General features: G+C 36.7%; 1 long non-coding RNA gene across 1 annotated transcript; it reads right to left on the bottom strand.

Annotated features, from left to right (window-relative positions):
- Positions 1-1,350: 1,350 nt before the first annotated feature.
- Positions 1,351-3,127, bottom strand: LOC115613461. Its single transcript, XR_003993394.1, has 2 exons — positions 2,846-3,127; positions 1,351-2,280 (listed from the first exon to the last, which is right to left on the bottom strand). It is a non-coding gene; the product is annotated as an uncharacterized LOC115613461 (long non-coding RNA).
- Positions 3,128-12,604: the final 9,477 nt, after the last annotated feature.

A 12,604-nucleotide genomic window follows, 5' to 3' on the forward strand; every position in this document is an offset into this window, starting at 1 on the left:
CTGAATATCTGCAATAGACAACCACCACCCTTATTGGCAGGCTTACATGTATTATACGGGGATTACCTCTTCGGCAGAAAATTTTGAGGCACCAAACCAGTTAAAACTACTGTATCACTCAATTCTTGTGTTTAACTTAAGGCATGTGTGCCTTGGATCAATTCCTGATTTACAGGCCAGCATAAGAAGTTTAGGTAGTAAAGCAAAAACAACATCAGAGAAGTTTCCAAAACACAGCTGCAGCTTTAACCCCCTTTGTAATCCTGTCTTCTCCACCCCTCCACATTAACTAGAGAGTCACAGCATGGCCTAGTAGTCCCTCTTCTCAGCTGTGTTAGAAGTTGCCTGTGGCTGCCTTCATAATCACAGGAGAAAACTATGTCTGGTAGCTGTTCACCAGCCTCTACAAATGATGATCACAACCCTGAGTGATACCGTGCAGGAGTCCTACCTGTTCTGCACCCTATGACATGTTGAGGACTAAAGGAAAATACACAGGAAGATGGAATCTCTTATAATTGCTGCAGCTATCAACATCACACATTATTTTCCAAGAAACAAATTCACATAGAATTCACAGGAGAAGCCCAGGAACTAGAACCAGTTACTTCAGGCTGTGTTTAACCCTTGCAACAGAAGAGCAATTTTTCATTTGCATCTGTGAATCAGCAAGACCTGATTCCACATCAGGGACAGACTACAGCATTCACCCACGTGCAGAAAGGAAGCAACAACAATCTCAAATCAAGTCCATGGTCCAAGCGGCTGGAACCCAGGAGTATCCTTGCAGTGAAGACAAGGCCTCATTTTTCAAAATGAAAACAGAAGTCAAAACCTCTTATTATTTACAGAAACAGCACATGCTCTTTTAACTCACCTACAGGACACTGGTGCTCTGTGCAAAGGCAGACCACACTTAGAAAAATACCACTAACTGTTCCGCATCAGTTTTGTGTTACTACTACTTTGTATTTTTTCTGTGACTAAAGATACATCTCTAGGATAGTCAAACATTTTAAAACCCACTGAATTCACACTCCAAAGTATATTTAAAGATACATAAAAACCATAGAAAACTCAAAGTGGAGAGACAACCTCTTCCTTCACTAGTCTACTGCATCCCTTCCTCCAGTGTAATCAACTTGACCTAAAGCACCAGTTCATTATGTTATGGAGGTGACAGCATAAACATTTCAATAGTCCAACTGCAACATATAATGCAACTTCAGTAGTACAAATGAATAGAGACATTAAGCTAAAATTGTATTATCATATCATGCAGCATCGTTAATTTTATTATGAAGCCTAAACCCCCACTTTTTTATTTTTTTAAAAGCTGCATTTCTACTCACTTCTTGGTATTACTGATCTAAAGAAATGCTTAGCTACCTAGCGAGCTTGCCTAGGTAATAAAAGTTCAGTCAAGAAACTGTACAGAAAAGACTGTAAATTCATTTTTACTATTGGAATATTGTGAATTTAAGGTCAAAGGCAATAAAACACGTGCCTTTTCGGAAGGAAATCAGCTCTGTTCATTTCAATCATGACCAGGCCTATGCTTTTACATCTTACCCAGCTGTGAGAGTAAGCAGTTACTCCAATATCTGTCCATTTCTATAAACTTAATTCCATATTCACGACCCCTAAGGAAGCAAAGACTGTCCCCTCTTTTTCAGGGATATTTTGTTATTATACCTCTCTAAAAAAAAAAAAAAAAAAAAAAAAGGAAAAAGAAAAAATAGGCAGACACCTTTAAATAACAAGCTGTGACCATTCACGAAGGCAGATGATAAATCCCACTCATCTATGAGCAACTACATGAATTTGAATGCATTTTATTTCAAAAAGAAAATGCAAGAAAACAGTTTCTTCAACTCACCTTCCTTAGTCTGCCCAACCAGAACATCTCAATGCTTTTATCTTCAGGTAAAATCTTCACTATCATTAAATGTTTTCACTGCAGACACACGTTTTTCTTCCACATCATTTCACTTTTTGTGATTTCGTCCTCATTTGCAAGCTCACTTTCTTCATGCTCATTTATACAACTTGGGTATGTTGGGACAGAAAATGAAACACAGGTCCTGGTTGCTTTCCAAATGAAGAAACATTTGCACTGTAAAGATCAAAACTGTGATTTCTGCAGGTATGATATTCCCTGATTAGCTGATAGTTCTCTATATACTCTTTATATGTAAAGTCAAAGGTGCTTGGTTTTTTTAATCATACAGTCACTTCCTACAAGTGTTCCATATGCTCCATGAGAAAGGGAAAGTGCACCTGAAAAATCAAATGTAACCATTACTGTTAAGATCCTTTTGAATCCCTTAGTTTATCTTGGAGCTTTTGTTTGTGTAGGTATTTTTGGGGATGTAGCTCTTCACAATCTCATCCTAAAGACAGTTTAATTTCAAGATGCAGATGTAGTAAGGCAAGGTAGCTAAGGCAGGAAAAAACAAAAAACAGTTCTTGAGTTACTTAAGGGAAAAGTGGCCTATTTCTGCAAGAACAAAAAAAAAATAAAGAAGTTGTTATTGCATCTTTGAAGTGTAATCATTAGCAGGTAAGCAAAATGAGTTCAACATTGGCATGCAGTTAAATCCACACTCAAGCCTCACTGTTAAAAATCTACCAATATCTTTGGGTTCAACAAACTTATATACCTAAGTATTGGCAGGACTGAGGTCTTTGCATTGAAAGTTTACCCTTTCTGAAAAATAATTTAAATTCTGTTAAAAAAAATTATTTGCTTACCTTTCAGTCTAGAACAGCGATGTAAAGAGAAGTCCTGCTCATACTTCTCATTGCTTTGATCATCTACAAGAGCTGCCTCCATCATAACTACCTTTTTTTGTTGCTGGCCGCTGACTTTTCAGAAGACTGCATCAGCATTGCTGCTCTACAGCTCATGCGTTGGACTTCCCAATGTTTAGTAGAATGGATATGGAAGGATGTCTGAGCTCAGGGTAAGATTTTACCTGAAACGTAGGCCAAACAACATGGAAAGTCCATTAATATTTACAGATTCTGAGAAGACAAAAATCTCTAATTTCAGCTGTCCAACCTGACATGTCTCTGGTTGGCAGTACTGGGTGGATATCTTCAAATATCCCCGGCCCTCCTAGCCACAGGGGAAAGAAATAGATTTCTTTTGAACCCAGAGTCCACCAGTGGTACTATTCATCAGTAGAAAGGCATTGAAATGTAGCCCTTTATTTCAGTTTATTTCCATTACAAGCTGTTAAAATTAACAAAAATAATCAAGTAAAGACTTTAAAGGGCTCCCAACTCAACTACATTTGATACACAACCAAGAAGCCTAAAACGCAGATTAAGGTATGTCATTATTTCACTCCATTTTTTTCAGACCTTCAGCAAAGAAAGGGAAGCTGAGAAATATCAAAATATCCTAAAATAAAAGAAATATAGAAAAAATCATAAATTCTCTTTATGTGTTGTTAGAAAAGGACATGAACACTTCACCTTGCAGAACACTTCTCCTAGCCCAACGCTAGAATACTTAACTGTCTTGTGTCACAATGGAAAAACTGTTCTTGTAGATGTCTCCATTGCTCTATATTCCTTCTTCACTTCTATTTGGACTTCCAGCATGAATGACTGTCCCACTTTTAAGGCACCAGAGAGTTTTGCGTGCAAACTTGCTCACTTTTTTCACATGCAAATCTACTCACTCGTACTTTTTTTCACACACAAACTGAACTCATTTTTATTAGCTTTATACGCTTAACTGATTCCAAAAGGCATCTTTCTTTTGATGTACCTACCCTTGCAATTTTCCTCCACCACAGAGGAACACATCAGAAAAGGAGAAAAAAGTCAGCTTGCCTGGGTGGATTCCCCAAAAGAGCGAGGATTTCCTCAGTAGCTGAAGAGATTAACCAAACCCTTCACTTGACTGGCCGTCCACTCCAGCTTCCTCCTGTCTCATTTTTGTTGTGTAAGCAGCTCCAACCTTCCACATAGATCCCACCCCACCCTCCTCCCTTCAAGGAGCTTAATGTAACCTGAACATTACAGATATCATCCCAGGATACTGAAAACTGACACATTAAAAGCAACAAGAGTTTTGGGTGGTTTGTTTTTTTTTTTAATTAAGTCTGCCAACCCTAGAATATACAAAAAGATCCTGTACTTGTATTCAAGAAGGAGAACAGTAAGGGCAAGCTCAGAGTTATCCATCTGGAGTGAATGGCACAGAAGGATTTCAAAAATATCTTGCAGGTAAGAATAGAAGCAATTTGGTAAATGGGAAAATTGGACAAGATACACTAAGTTGAATAGAAATTCAACGTTTGTAAGATAACTGATGTGCTAAACAAGGAAATTATTCATTGATTTTTTTTTTCACCTTTACTAAGTATTTCTTCCTTTTTTTCATATGATCTTAAAGGTGAACTATTCTTTAAGTGGTGAGGTAGTCTCACCACAACAATGTTGCTAGCATCTACCCTTCTCAGAACTGCTTTTCACAGCTCTAGTAGTAAGGCAGAAGTAAAAATAGTACTGTTAAATGTAGTGCTCAGTATCACATATGATCAGGTCTCAAAAACCAGCAGAACAACTCTGAGAAGTAAGTTTGCTGCATTTGGTAATAAGTTCACATTTGCTTGAACAAACTCTTAACTGCTTTGCTAATATTTGCTTTGTGTATTTATACTTTTTAATGACTTTCTTACCAACATCTGGAGGAAATTTGAACTGATGGCTTGGTGTTTTGTCTATGTTCTCAACACTTGTTACACAATTTACATATGTTTAAATGCCTGCATCATTAAAAAAGATCAATCACTTGGCACCAGAGATCACACTTGGAATAAATTGCATTCAATATTTAATAGTGCACACACAAGTTCTGACATGTGTATTTATTTTCCTACTTTTAAAATAGAAGAAAACTAAATCTATACATCACCCTTTTCATTGTACATGATACTTCATTACTGCATTACTTCATGTCGTCACAGGCATTACAAATGTGTACGACTGTCATCGTTACATGCTGGATGCTAGGATAAAGGAGAAAAGTACCTGTCATGTTTGAGTGTAGCAGTTTTTGAGACTGAAAAATCCAACTTTGACATTCCTTCAACCCAGGAGTGGCAAATTTCCAGCATATCCAACTTACAATTCTCAAGGCAAGCCTCCTGACTAGTAGAAACTAAAATACTGGCACAAGTGATTAATCTCAGGCTTGAGCAAGGATGAAGTGTTGCCAATGCCTGATCGCTAGTCTTACAGTTAGGCCGTTTATATCAATCTTCTCTCTTCGTTTCTATGATTTGTTTTGGTTATGATCTTCATGCAACTATAATGATAATGAGAAAATGCACTACCTGAAAGCCTCTTCCACTGTTTCAAATTGAAAGGCAGAGTGGGTTGCTTCTTGTAGTTAGCAACTTCAACAATCAAAGTTCTTTCCAGCACTCAGAAGAGTTCCTTTTGTTTTGTAGTACATTAAAAAAAAAAGAGCTAGAATTACTCTGCACATTGAAAAGGCAGTTCCAGCTTGGTCTAGCTTTTTTTCATACTTGTAGCAAACAACTTTAGGAACCACCTTCTGAAGCATATACGCCGTCAGAATCCCTCCTTCCCACGCCCCACAGCTCCTTCTGGCTCCTGCTGTCGCACAGCAGGCTGAACAGGCAGGAGTGGCTAAAAAAAAAACCAACCAAAAAACCAAAAACCTACTCAAATCCAAAAGGGGAAAGATATAAAAGATATACTAGTTACAAGACTTCAGGTTCCCTAGTCCTCCTCACAGATCGGTTCAGGTGCTTAGCTTTTCCCAGTCCTCATCCCTACTCTCCTGCTCCTCTCAAATGCTGTTTGCAGCTGCCTCTGCCCAAATGGCAACCTGGCCAGTAGCAGAAAGCTGTCACAGTCCCCTATCACACTCACCTCACCATGGCTGTGCTTGACAATATCAATTTCAAATATTCCTTAAGAAAAAAGCTTCTTTTTTCTTCAATTTTGTACTGACTTTATAACCTTCCCAAAATTAAAACAAATAATTAGGCTCAGTTTAGACCAGAAGCAAAGTCAGATGCAGGGAGCACGCTTCATATTACAGCTGAAGAAAGACTTTTTTCTTCCACATCTTAGTTTCAAGCTGGTCAATGACACAGACTATCACTATTCCAGGGTTACTCATCACTCATCAGCTGAATCTCTAGCTTCTGCAATATCTATGTATCTAATGATATACATACCACACATATGCAAAACACATTTTATACCCAATAAAGTTGGCAGTGTAGGAGAAACCAGAGACTAAAAGGAAGCAAAACTACACTATCATTCCACATGGAAAAGCGGTCCCATGCAGGACAGAAGCAAGGCAGAATAACAGACATAACATTAAGAAAACCTGCTCTCTCAGTCCTTGTGATGCGTTGGCTCTGATCATAAATACAGGACCTTCTATAAACCAACTAAGTTCTAGTAAATTGCAAGTACATTTTTGGATACAGAATTAAAATTAATTTGAGTGCAATTTGTCTCACTTTTGTCCTTATGCGCCTTGTGATCTGTTCAATTTCAGAATTAACAGGAAATGCTAGTTAGAAGCATAAAATACTTTCCCCCCTCTTTCCTACCTCCTTTCTCTTTCATCCTATCTCACCCCTCTAGTTTTGAAACATCAGAACACAACACACAAAATGCTGACAGATTAGAGGTTTGCTTAGTATGTTTACCTCTCACTACTGGCAATATATCAGCTATGCCAACATTGTAGAAATGTGCAATAGTTTCTTATCTGCAAGCAATCTCTTCAGAGCTGCAAGTGTACCCATTGTTCTGCATGTCCTGTAATTTGCAACTGGGTCCATCTTTCCTGCATTAGGAAAGTGAGCAACTGTACAGCTCTGACAGCCAACTCCTTCTATCTATAGTAATCCAGAAATTTTGCTTGCCGTTTCTTTCCTGAGAGGCTAGTTTTATGGCTAATCAATCACCTGTCAGTTTTGGTGTTGGGTGGGTTTTCTTTGGTGTGTTTGAGCACAACATTACTGCATGGGTATTATAAGTCAGCTTTTCTTCTGGTAAAAGAAAAATATTAATTTGAAAATGAGCTTTCTTTCAGGAACCTTGTTACTAACACCTAGAATTGCTCAAGCACAAGAAGCTAAAAGCTAACAATACTCTGAAGTTTTCACTTTTGGAATTTGTTCACTGGACAGCATTTTGTAGTCCATTTCTATTCTGCAGCTAATCTGTTTATTACTGCTACACAGAGGGGAGAAAATTACTTTTTCTGTCTATACAAAAAATATGATCACTAATATTCAGGGTATTATGTAGGGTTTTCTTCCTCCCCTCATATTAAAACTTAGCTGGTAGGTGCTGTGGGGCTTTTGTTTGGTTGGTTAGGGAACATACTGAATTTTACCTTTATATAGCTGTAAGCTAATAAAAACTATTCACTTTTGAGAGTAATGAGGGAAAACCTTCTCTGTGTCTCATTTCTGTGTACTATTAGCAACACAATATGGATATAGATACAGCAATCCCCAGTGCAGACTGAGATACAGTAAGATTGAATAGTTGTTGTATGTCTCTCCCACAGAGTATGGTGCCTGTGCTCTGAGGAGCAGGTACCCTACAATCACATGCATTTTTCGATGAGGAAATAAAGAGGGAAAAAAAAAAAAACCACCCAAAAAAACCCAATAAAAGTTACTTCTGAATGTATCAATGTCTGCCTGTGATTTACACTTGCAAAAAAATGATGTAACTTAATACAGAGGAACTCCTAAAGCAGGCTAGTGGTGTGGAGATATGCAGACCTATCAGCAACGTCTGAAGGGAAGACCACACTTCAGACACATCATTTTAACATAACAGGACTGTGCACTGAAGCACAGATAGAAAACATTGGATAACTAAACATCTAAGACATTTCAGACCTAATTCTAAAATCTCCTTCTGCAAATATCTTTCTCAAAGGATCCTTTGAAGCAGAATGTTCATCTCCAGCTAAAAAAGCGTATCCAGAGAGAAAGATAGTAATTCTCCAAAGCAAGGTAAGATCCTGACCCATCACTGTCCATGCTGCAGCAATTTTTTAAAAAGCAGTTTAAAATATTGCTAAGAGCTCCCCTTACTGGTCTGCCTCCAAATTTTTAAGTCTTTAGTGCTGAAAATCTTTATATATGAAATAAAGAAAGGTAAAACATTACTTGTATTCCACAATTCCACATTAAAAAAAAAAAAAGGCAAAAGCTCCACATCATATTTTTATCAGATACCCTATTTTTAAAATTTTTTATTAGTTGTTAAATCATAACACCAAAGATAATGACTTAGTTTAGGAAGAATTTATTCTTTCATCATTATGATCTTCACCAATTTATTGAATCCTTATTTTGCAAAGCACATCTAAGGCTTGCCAAAGTCTGAATTATAAAACAAACACTGACACCCAATTCTGAATACTGAGTAATACCTCATTTCGCAGTAACCACCACCAGCTTTAATGGGATCATTTGCGGGATATTCAATAAGTTGGTGTGGGAAAAGGATCAGAATCTGCTGTGGAACTGGGAACTGAAGAAGATTTATTACAAAATCTTACTGTATCTTCAGTGGCCTACTGCCTGGTTGGGAGAGCAAAATATACATCTCAACCTGTGCTGGTTTATATGATTAAAGAATTCTTGATTTTATAGAGAGATATATACACAATATATACAAATAATATATAAAATATAAAAATTATATAACATTTTTTATATATGGTTTTAGAGCCCTACTTTTGCAAGCTCAACCTAGGGGCTGACTAAAATTGGACACTTTTATGGTGTTAAAAGGTTAAAATAAGTCATTTTAACAATACCATGAAATACCATTATCTTAAATTCACAGTATACAATCCTGTTTACTTCAGCTCACAGTAAACAATCCTGTTAATGCATAAAATACATGTTCTCTAGTTTGTTATTGTATGCTTGAGGTGGCCCTGCAGGGGTAACTTGAGTAAGAATAAATAAGCAAATCTGTTGTTATGGCATGTTAAAAAAAAGACAGAAAGAAGGAAAGGCAAAGGCGAAGGCATCCAAGATATGCTTTTGAACACACCCTGCAATCCTGGAAAGACTGTGAAATAGGATTTCTTAATGTACAACAGCACTTGAAGAAGCTTTTACATAGCACCTCACACTAGTCATATAGCTCTCAGCACTGTGAGAACAAAACCCAAACTATCATTATAAGCACATTAAATTTCTAAACAAATAAACAAAAACACTCTATCATTCTACATTCCAAATGGATTCAGATGCCTACCTTTTTATGAAACAACACTGGCAGTTTAGCTACAAAGTCAAATCCACTCAGTCTGGGTTCTCTCAAGTAAAATGGTGCAATTCCCTGAAGCATTCTCTATTTTCTTTCAATAGTTTTCTTTCTTGAGGCCACATCTGTTCTCTCTATTGATTGTTACTTCCTCCTTTACTGCACTGGACAATTATTCTTCCTGGGCTAACTGTTGTACCAGAGAGAAGGAAAGGGGACTTACACATTGTAACAGACTAAGAAATCCCTCTCTATATTGACTAACTCAGGGTAATCATCATGCTGCCAACTCCCACATTAGAATTAGTCTCTGAATTAGCTTATCCTACAATTTCTAAAAGTATCTAAATATGTGACAGCATTTAGGCTTATTTGCTTTTGTGGTACTCTATGGTTGTATTACACAGCTTTGTTTGAAGACCGTTAATAAACAAATATTAAATAATAATAATAAATAACAAAAAAATATAATTTGAGGCTTGAACAAAAAACAAATTAAAAAAAACCCCAAACCCAAACAAAACCCAACAAATAATTAAATTTTCAACTAAAATTAGGTGTTATCGCTTTAATAGGAAGGTGCATTTTCAGTTTCCATCCCTCCCTTTCCATTTAACATAAATACTTTGCTTGCATTGTTCATATTCTCTTACCTGCTTTAGATCTCTCATCTTTCTGTCAAATATTACTCTTCAGCTTTCGCATTTGTGTTAATGAAAGCAGCATTTAGGAGCCTGTTCAGTTACAGTAACTACCCAAGAGCAACTGTTTATATCACAAAACACAAACAAGTGAACTTGAAAGCCTTTTTAGATCTAAATGTAAGTTAAGTACCAAAAAAGAAATTAAGTTAAAATAAGTGTCTGTTAGGTAATTATCCTACCATGCCTGTAGTCAAGATACTTTGAACTTGGACTGAAAGCAAGAAGTGAAGCACCAGCTCAACCTTTAGCAGTGAAAGCCCATCAAGATAAAATCTGCTGCTTCAACAAGATGCCATAAGAAGTCTGTCATTCGAGCTCTATTTTTTGCTGTTCAAGCAGGACCTGAGCAGAGTATATAGTCCCTGTGCCAGGTAAGAGCAAAAAAGTGAACTTATTAGCTAAGGATAAAATGGTAAATTAACATATAATATTCCAAATACAGTGAAAGTTGATGTTCTCACCATATCAACTTTATTAGTGATACGTGTATATATTTAAACAGATCTCCTTAATCTTTTATTCTCAAATGCTTCCAGCCTTTAAAAAAATGACACTCGTAACACGATGTTTCATTCCAAGCTCTGCTTATCAATATTTCACACCTAAATGAAAGCCAGAGAAAACATTTAAAATCTGTAAGTGTAAATGTTAACCATCTCAGAGCGTCTTGATATTTTTAAAGCCAGTATCTACTTTTCTCCCATCTGGGAAATATATATATATGTGTAATTTAAAAAGCATAAAGCATGTAAATTCCAGGACTATATGCCTTTAAAAGAAAACTACAAAGAACTCAGCTCCTTAGACCCCATAAGGTGATAACAATTTGCTTCTTTTATCTTTTGTTTATCCTTCCAGCTTAGAATCAGTTAGGCCTGGTTAGGTTGCAGGAAAGATCGAAGTCTAATTAAGCACAATTAACCAGGAGAAAAAGACAAGAACTGCAAGAAACCTATCATAGATTTAAAAGGAAAATCACAATAGAAATGTAGCACTAGACATGCTAAAGAGAGGTAAGTTGCCCAGGCATAATTCTAACATGACTTTTCAAATGCTGCCACCTGAAGAGAGAGGGAAGGATCACTCACCTTTCATCAAAATCTGGATGGAAAACAAAATAAGATTCCAAAGAAAGGATAATAAATAATAAATTGCATGAAGCTATCATGCCATGTAAATACTGATTATGTCTCAATTAAATAAGCATCAAATAATCTTCCATAAAATAACAGTTAAGTGGTCGATGTTAGACCAATCTCAAGAAAAAGGTAAGAAACCATACACCATTAGTAAAAGATTCCAACTTTTTGTATCAAATGAAGATGTGTAGCTGGTTCTTGATCTATGTGACTGGGGAAGCTTCCACTTGTAAAAGGAAGAGATGAAACAACTTGGACCAAACCCAATTGTTCTATACAGTCAAAGGGGAGGGGTACCAGAAGCTAAATGCCACAGGGCTATTTCCTCTCCCCATGAGCTTGCATATATGCAATTCTGCAGAACTTTGGATACCTTTTTGATTAAGAACATCTAATGAAACATTTTCCTGAAGCTTCCCTGTTCTTGGTGGAAAGAAAACAAAAACCCCAAACAACAACAACAAAAACAACCAACAAACCAAACCCACAAACTAATCTGATATCTACTGGACAAGATAAACGAAGAAATGATGTGAGAGTCAGTAAAAAACCCTGTTCCTTATAAAAGCCTTTCTATTTACACTTGTTTTTCACCCAAAGATAAAAACGTGGCATCTACCTGATGTACATGAGCAGCTCTGAAAACCAAGCTTCCATTTGAAGTAATATACTAGAAGTCTTGTATTTGTAAATGATTAAAGATCAAATAAATCTGACTATTTTGAGTAGGAAGTAGGCTAAGAGAAAAGGTAATATGTGTTATTCTTCTTGTTTCTGTAATCTCTATCTGCCATATTTGTAGACAGAAATCTTCACAGGTTTTATCATCATGCACTAGCTGACCTACTAAATAAGCCAGGGTCTGGGATAGTAAGTCATAAATACAGTGTAAAAAGACAAAAAAAACACCCACCAAAAAACCTATGAAAATATAAGGCATTTTCTTCCCAGCAAAGTGCAATAGGGGACGAAGAACTAAGCTGAATTAAAAAACCCACACACAACAAAAACCCAATACCAAAACAAACAAAAAAAAAATCAAACCAGCTTTCTTCACAGGTAGACCAAGCAAGTCTTTATTTCCCCTTCCTGATCACATAGGCTATTGCGACTAAGCATTAGCTTCAACGTAAAAATAGAAGCAGTTATATCTAAAGAATTGGTCTCCCATTCTCCCATTTATGTTACCCCTTTGCTACTGCTGATATGCAAGTAATCAGTTTAAAATTAAAATGTGATGACCTGGGTTAATGGATTTTTTTGTCTCTACCTCCTCATATGCCCCCCTCCCCTCCAAACTCTTAGAGTCCCACCACCACTCTCCAAACACAGACCACCACAGAAAGCATAGCCTCGGTAGGAATAGGTAAGTAGCATGCGGTGTTTGTAAAATGTTGGGGAGGTGGGGGGAACACAAAACAAGAAACAACAACAAAACAAACAAAC

The sequence above is a fragment of the Strigops habroptila genome, chromosome 10 (assembly GCF_004027225.2).
Source record: "Strigops habroptila isolate Jane chromosome 10, bStrHab1.2.pri, whole genome shotgun sequence".
NCBI lineage: Eukaryota > Metazoa > Chordata > Aves > Psittaciformes > Psittacidae > Strigops > Strigops habroptila.